Source organism: Triticum aestivum, chromosome 1A, assembly GCF_018294505.1.
Source record: "Triticum aestivum cultivar Chinese Spring chromosome 1A, IWGSC CS RefSeq v2.1, whole genome shotgun sequence".
In the NCBI taxonomy this organism is placed as follows: Eukaryota; Viridiplantae; Streptophyta; class Magnoliopsida; order Poales; family Poaceae; genus Triticum; species Triticum aestivum.
In genome coordinates this window covers 194,047,010-194,055,987 of record NC_057794.1, presented here as the reverse complement: position 1 = coordinate 194,055,987, position 8,978 = coordinate 194,047,010, and positions in this window count along the sequence as shown.

The window sequence follows — 8,978 nt, the reverse complement described above, 5'->3', positions numbered from 1 at the left end:
GGATGAAGCCGCCAAGACCGTTGCCGTAGAGGATTAGGGGCATGCTGTCGGGAGCGCCTTGGGTTCCTTAAAGGAACCCAAGGAAATCTTCGGCAGCGGGTCTGGATCAGGGGTCATGGTCGAGGAGAAGATTCCTCTCCAAACCATGGGCCCCCTCCCCCATTTCGGCACCTCAGGGGAGGCCCTGCCATGTTCTTCGAGTCCTTTGGCACTAGTGCTCACACAACCCAGTCCTGGAACCCGTGGTCCATCAATGGCGATGAGCACAGAGCTTGACGAAGAGCTCCAGCGCATCTTGGCGTCACTATACCAAGGATTCGCAAAGGTGGACGACTCTGTCGCCATCGCCATGGACCTATCCTTCATGTAGTCCCTGGTGGCAGACCTCAAAGAAATGCAGGAGCGGCATAGCCGGATGTGGCAGGAGCTCAAGGAGCAGCGCCAATCTGCCAACAAGGTGGATCAGAAGCTGAAGAACAAGGGGGTTGAGCTGTGTGACTGGCACGACAAGCATTTCCAAGTCCTCCTGAGGCAACAGGAAACACTTTCAATGATGAGGGAGGATGCCATTGCTGGAGAAACACGTCTGGCGGAGCGCAAGGCTCTCCTGGACGCCACGGAGCAGAGCATTGCTCTCCGGCGGAGAATCTTGAAGCAACTCTCCGCGCTAAGCATGAAGATCTAGAGGTCCTCGTGCGGTAGCGCACCAAGGAACTGGAGAACAAGCACAAGGCCGTCCTAGATGCTCTTGCAACTAATTCTGCTGCTCGGATGGAGAAGTGTGCCGATGGCCTTGTTGCTTGCTACCTCTTGAACACTGCGTTGGTTTTCCCTTGAAGAGCAAAGGGTGATGCAGCAAAGTAGCGTAAGTATTTCCCTCAGTTTTTGATAACCAAGGCATCAATCCAGTAGGAGGCCACACACGAGTCCCTCGTACCTACACAAACAAATAAATCCTTGCAACCAACGCGATAAGGGGTTGTCAATCCCTACACGGTCACTTACCAGAGTGAGACCTGATAGATATGATAGGATAATATTTTTGGTATTTTTATGATAAAGATGCAAACTAAAATAAAAGGTAATAAAAATAACTAAGTGTTGGAAGATTAATATGATGGAAAATAGACCCGGGGGCCATAGGATTTCACTAGTGGCTTCTCTCAAGAGCATAAGTATTCACGGTGGGTAAACAAATTATTCTTGAGCAATTGACAAAATTGAGCATAGTTATGAGAATACCTAGGTATGATCATGTATATAGGCATCATGTCAGAGACAAGTAGACCGACTCCTGCCTGCATCTACTACTATTACCCCACACATCGACCGCTATCCAGCATGCATATAGAGTATTAAGTTCAAGAGAATAGAGTAACGCTTTAAGCAAGATGACATGATGTAGAGGGATAAACTCATGCAATATGATATAAACCCCATCTTGTTATCCTCGGTGGCAACAATACAATACGTGCCTTGCTGCCCCTACTGTCACTGGGAAAGGACACCGCAAGATTGAACCCAAAGCTAAGCACTTCTCCCATTGCAAGAAAGATCAATCTAGTAGGGCAAACCAAACTGATAATTCGAAGAGACTTGCAAAGATAACCAATCATACATAAAGTAATTCAGAGAAGATTCAAATATTGTTCATAGATAAACTTGATCATAAACCCACAATTCATTGGTCTCAACAAACACACCGCAAAAGAAGATTATATCGAATAGATATCCACAAGAGAGGGGGAGAACTTTGTATTGAGATCCAAAAAGAGAGAAGAAGCCATCTAGCTAATAACTATGGACCCGAAGGTCTGGGGTAAACTACTCACACTTCATCGGAGGGGCTATGGTGTTGATATAGAAGCCCTCCATGATCGATGCCCCCTCTGGCGGAGCTCCGGAAAATGCCCCATGATGGGATCTCGTGGATACAGAAAGTTACGTCGGTGGAATTAGGGTTTTGGCTCCGTATCTGGTCGTTTAGGGGTACGTAGGTATATATAGGAGGAAGGAGTACGTTGGTGGAGCAACAGGGGGGCCACGAGGGTGGAGGGCACGCCCAGGGGGGTAGGTGTGCCCCCTACCTCGTGGCCTCCTGGTTGATGTCTTGACGTAGGGTCCAAGTCCTCTGGATCACGTTCGTTCCGAAAATCACGTTCCCGAAGGTTTCATTCTATTTGGACTCTGTTTGATATTCTTTTTCTGCGAAACTCTGAAATAGGCAAAAAACAACAATTCTGGGTTGGGCCTCTGGTTAATAGGTTAGTCCCAAGAATAATATAAAAGTGTATAATAAAGCCAAATCATGTCCAAAACAGAATATAATATAGCATGGAACAATAAAAAATTATAGATACGTTGGAGACATATCAAGCATCCCCAAGCTTAATTCCTGCTCGTCCTCGAGTAGGTAAATGATAAAATAGATTTTTTTATGTGGAATGCTACTTGGCATAATTTCAATGTAATTCTTCTTAATTGTGGTATGAATATTCAGATCCTAAAGATTCAAGATAAAAGTTCAATATTGACATAAAAATAATAATACTTCAAGCATACTAACTAAGCAATTATGTCCTCTCAAAATAACATGGCCAAAGAAAGTTCATCCCTACAAAATCATATAATTTAGTCATCCTCCATTTTCGTCACACAAGAATGCTCTCATCATGCACAACCTCGATGACAAGCCAAACAATTGTTTCATACTTTAGTAATCTCAAACTTTTTCAACCTTCACGCAATACATGAGCTTGAGGCATGGATATAGCACTATGGATGGAATAGAATATAATGATGGGGGTTATGTGGAGAAGACAAAAAGGGGAGAAAGTCTCACATCAACGAGGCTAACCAATGAGCTATGGATATGCCCATCAATTGATGTTAATGCAAGGAGTAGGGATTGCCATGCAACGGATGCACTAGAGCTATAAATATATGAAAGCTCAACAAAAGAAACTAAGTGGGTGTGCATCCAACTTGCTTGCTCACGAAGACCTAGGGCATTTGAGGAAGCCCATTGTTGGAATATACAAGTCAAGTTCTATAATGAAAAGTTCCCACTAGTATATGAAAGTGACAAAACAAAAGACTCTCTATCATGAAGATTATGGTGCTACTTTGAAGCACAAGTGTGGTAAAAAGGATAGTAACATTGTCCCTTCTCTCTTTTTCTCTCATTTTTTTGGGCCTTCTCTTTTTTCCTCACTTGGGACAATGCTCTAGAAAATGATGATCATCACACTTCTATTTATTTACAACTCAATGATTACAACTCGATACTAGAAAAAAGTATGCCTCTATATGAATGCCTCCGGCGGTGTACCGGGATATGCAATGAACCAAGAGTGACATGTATGAAAGAATTATGAATGGTGGCTTTGCCACAAGTACTATGTCAACTACATGATCATGTAAAGCAATATGACAATGATGGACGTGTCATGATAAACGGAACGGTGGAAAGTTGCATGGAAATATATCTCGGAATGCCTATGGGAATGCCATAATAGGTAAGTATGGTGGCTGTTTTGAGGAAGATATAACGAGGTTTATGTGTGAAAGAGCGTATCATATCACGGGGTTTGGATGCACCGGCGATGTTTGCACCAACTCTCCATGTGAGAAAGGGCAATGCACGGTACCAAAGAGGCTAGCAATGATGGAAAGGTGAGAGTGCGTATAATCCATGGACTCAACATTAGTCATAAAGAACTCACATACTTATTGCAAAAATCTACAAGTCATCAAAACAAAGCACTACATGCATGATCCTAGGGGGATAGATTGGTAGGAAAAGACCATCGCTCGTCCCCGACCGCCACTCATAAGGAGGACAATCAAAGAACACCTCATGTTTCAAATTTGTTACATAACGTTTACCATACGTGCATGTTACGGGACTTGCAAACTTCAACACAAGTATTTTTCAAATTCACAACTACTCAACTAGCACAACTTTGATATCACTACCTCCATGTCTCAAAACAATCATCAAGCATCAAACCTCTCTTAGTATTCAACACAATCATAAGAAAGTTTTTTACTAGTCTTGAATACCTAGCATATTAGGATTATTTAATTAAAGTACCATGCTATTTAAGACTCTCAAAATAATCTAAGTGAAGCATGAGAGAATAATAGTTTCTATAAAACAAAACCACCACCGTGCTCTAAAAGATATAAGTGAAGTACTAGAGCAAAAACTATATAACTCAAAAGACATAAGTGAAGCACATAGTGATAGAGGCGGGGTGTCCCAATCTTTCGATGAGATGATAACTATCGATTTGGTGGAGACGACTTTGACGATCCGACTACAAACGTGCAACGACGTTGTGCCTTAGCAATCGCTAAACCAACTCCGAGAGGTTATTGACCACGCCGGAGCACGATCAACCTGACCACGAAGGTCTATTCCTGCAAGCAATCGAAGAACAAGCAAGAATATGATAAAAGCAATCTGAATATCGCGAATATGTATGAAGTATTGATAATGGTGGGGATCCGAAAAGTGGTCTTGGTCTGGTCGTTGGACACAAATGAAGTACACGAAGTTGCAATGGCTAACTTTTAACTAAACAAATCCCAAGGAAAAGCTACTAGATGGATCTACTTATATAGGAGCAAGGGGTGGCGGCCAAGGAGGTGGGAGGACGTCCCAAGGCAGCCTAAAACTAAATCTAGGTCGTACAAGGCCAATGGGCCCAAGTGGAGGTGATGTAACACCTTTGGACTTGTAGTTTGACTCGGATTCTGCTGCAGCATCAGATTGTTTCGTCCACAACTCAACGCTCTGGACGAATTTGAAGGTGATTTCAATTGGGTTGGAAAGTGCACGAAATCTAGTTTCCAACAAAAAAAGAATCACCCAATTCGGAGTCCGTATGAAAAACTTGTGTGTGTTTTGAGTCAGGTGTGTCTGTGCAGTCCGAATCTGAATCCAGAACGTGAGAGACTTGGACTCTATCTTCTCTTGGGCCAAAAGTGACGTGAGAGAACTTTTTGGACAGCAAATAAACATCTCTTTCTTCCTTATCTTCATATGTGGATTGTACAAATGTCCCATACACCTGCAATTAGACAAAACACAAAAGTGTGTGAAGTATTTTTGTTCTGGATAACATAAATAGATTATTGAATAGTTTGCACTAGAAATCACCTGACAAATATGCATATATGCAATATTTTTGGTCATATCCAAGGTAGTCATGTCCTCATCATCCTCCCCTTCTTGAAAATAAAGCCGTCCTCGGCGTTGCTTAATCTGAAATGTGGCTAACAAAAGAGACAAGGTGTACATGTTGTATATGTATATGTCATCCATTTTTACTTCCCTTGATTTTTGCATATATGACACATGAATAGATGAGTAACTTGCATAGTTCATAAAATCTAAAGCCAAAAAATTAGCACAAGAAGTAGAAGGCATGAAAATATTGCAGCTCAGTTTGCACATATAAGTGAAGCTCTTACTCATTTCAAAAGATTGACAATGTTCATCATTCAACCATCCCAACATTGGTGAATAAACCTTGCTTGCATCAAATTTACATGCTACAACATGCTTAAATAAGCAAACATGCAATAACTCATTCAACACAGAATCATCACCAAGATTAGAGGTCATATCAAAATGATTAAACATTGGTTCTTTTGCATCAATAGTTAATTCAATGGGTGCACTCAAAATTGTTGGTATTTCAGTTGTTTGATCACATGGCAAAGTCAAATTATCAACGTAGTCCTCTAAAATAGGTGGTGTGATCAAAGTAGTGGGTAGCTCATCAGATGGTGCATTCAAATTGACAAGGCATTCATCATTCTCATGTAGAGATGGAAGATCAGTACCTTTGTCATTACCTCTTATGATCAACTCAGATGATGTAGCCACTCTCGGGGCCGATGTGTCACATGGTGGAGGCGATGTAGTCCTGATAACAACGGATGTGGTTGTCATAGTATGCCTAGTAGTTGAAGGAACAATCATATCAACTATTGGAATGTGCACCGTGCGCTTGTTCTCCTCGTGGCCAACACATCGTTTTATTTCCTGTTCAGCTTTGCAAGCAAGATGAAACAAATGGTCCATAGGATAACACTCTTCATGAATTAGTATCTCTTGAATATCACGGTTTAATCCTCCCCAAAATCTATCCATAAAATCATCTTCACTTTCTTCTAAAGAAGAATGCAACAAGGTAGTTTGTAAATCATCATAATATTTTGTTACAGTTTCACTACCTTGTTTTAAGTGTTGCAACTTCTTAATCATGTCACGAGTATAATAAGCAGGGACGAAAGTATGTCGCATGGCAAGTTTCAAATCATCCCAAGTAGTAGGTATATAATCAGGGTGTAACCGACAATATTCACTCCACCAAACCAAAGCATAACCAGTGAAAGAACCAACCGCAACCTTAACCTTTTTATGTTCATTGAAATTATGGGAAGCAAATATATTTTTTATGTCGAACTCCCATTCAATATATAAAGCAGGTTTAAAACGGCCATTAAATGGTGGTATAGATACATTAACCTGATCATGTGCATTTGGATGTTTGTGCACCTCTCGTGACGGTTGTGGTATTTGCAAAGGTGGTGGCACGTCTCCCGCGATCGACAAAGCCCATGAATTGACTCTGGATCCTGTCATGATTAGTAGAACAAGAAACAAAACCCAAAAATAATGTTCCTATAACTACTAGGATGTGGTGGTAAAACGTTCACAGTAAAGCAAATATCAATGTCTTACAAGTTCTTACCATGCAGCAGGCGGTGATCGGCAACCAGCGGTGTCAAGTAACTCCGAATATTGAGTAAAGCGATTGCCAGGGGAGCGTACGTATACACGGTGTAGAAATATGTGGAGCTGGGTTGGCTATATATGGTATCAAAAGATTAGCAATAATCAATTCAAAGATGCAATGTTGAATAAACGCTCAACGACGGTACTGTGCTGGTCCTTCGCTAGACCGGACTAGAGACGCGAGCCTAAAACACTAATGAGGTCACGGCGTAGCACAACTAGCATCAATGAAGGATACTAAGTAGCTCTTGACAGCAAGATATAAGTGAAGATCACAACGGCAGTGAAGATAATGATGAAAAACAACTGCCAAGCAGGATATACAACAACTCTCTCTCCAACTTTCCTCTTGAAAAGTTTGAGACAATTTTCTGATAAATTCTTTCAAAGAATGCTACTAACTCAAGCTTTCCAATGCAAAAAGAATCACTCAATTCCGAGTTGATATGAGGAGTCAAAGAATTCTAAAACTGGCCTGAAAAATTGGAACAAGCTGTGTTCACGAACTTCAGAGGGCAAAAAGACCTATTTAGAAGCCGATTTTGAGGTGTCAAATATTGAACTAGCTTCTGCAACTATTTAGATGCGGCTCGTCTCTAGCTTCAATTTGAGTACTCACGGATCCAAAACGGACTTCGTATGAGGAAGATACACATGTTTTACTGAACAGTGCGCAAAACAGATTCCAATCCGAATTCAGGTACGAGATTGATTCTAGATAGATTCGATTTTTTTTTCTCCTTTTTTTTCTCACGCTTTTTTTTCTTTTTCTTCTCTCTCTTTTTCTTTTTTTTCCTTTTTTCTCTTTTTTTTCTCTATCTTCTTCTTTTTTCTTTCCAAGACAAACTAGATAAGATGCAGATTGGATCAGGCGAAGATGTGAATGACCTCAACTATGATTATGACAATGAACAGTGCGTAGCATGTGGTGGAAATTAATAGATGGGATGGTGGACATCGGAAGGGATAATGATGCAGCGGCGGCGTGACTAATGTGAACAGAACTCGAAACTCTAAAGGAACTAGACGCTAAGACCAACAACTGACACGACGATGCAACCGATAATTCAACTATGCAAGCAATGAATAGAAAATTGCAAAGGCTCAGACTGGCTTGGATAAAGGATGAACAGATCTAACTTTTTTTGTGTGGCTTTTTCTTGGACAATAGGTAAGAAAATAAATCTAATCTAGGAAAACTGGATATTCTCACCGAGCAACCTGAAAACTGATACCACTTGATAGAGACAAAGGTGTCCCGATCTTTCGATGAGATGATAACTATCGATTTGGTGGAGACGACTTTGACGATCCGACTACAAACGTGCAACGACGTTGTGGACGAATTTGAAGGTGATTTCAATTGGGTTGGAAAGTGCACGAAATCTAGTTTCCAACAAAAAAAGAATCACCCTATTCGGAGTCCGTATGAAAAACTTGTGTGTGTTTTGAGTCAGGTGTGTCTGTGCAGTCCGAATCTGAATCCAGAATGTGAGAGACTTGGACTCTATCTTCTCTTGGGCCAAAAGTGACGTGAGAGAACTTTTTGGACAGCAAATAAACATCTCTTTCTTCCTTATCTTCATATGTGGATTGTACAAATGTCCCATACACCTGCAATTAGACAAAACACAAAAGTGTGTGAAGTATTTTTGTTCTGGATAACATAAATAGATTATTGAATAGTTTGCACTAGAAATCACCTGACAAATATGCATATATGCAATATTTTTGGTCATATCCAAGGTAGTCATGTCCTCATCATCCTCCCCTTCTTGAAAATAAAGCCGTCCTCGGCGTTGCTTAATCTGAAATGTGGCTAACAAAAGAGACAAGGTGTACATGTTGGTTCCAAGGTAGTCATGTCCTCATCAACATAGGGTATTCTAATAATTTCCGAATCATGTGTGTCTCTCTCAAAAGATGTGTACAGCCAGGATGATTGTGGTAAACTAAAAATCAAAGACTCAAATCATACAAAATGCTCCATGCAAAACACATATCATGTGGTGAATAATAATATAGCTCCAAGTAAACTTACCGATGGAAGTAGACGAAAGAGGGGAAGCCTTCCGGGGCATCCCCAAGCTTTGGCTTTTAGGTGTCCTTAGATTATCTTGGGGTGCCTTGGGCATCCCCAATCTTAGGCTCTTGCCACTCCTTG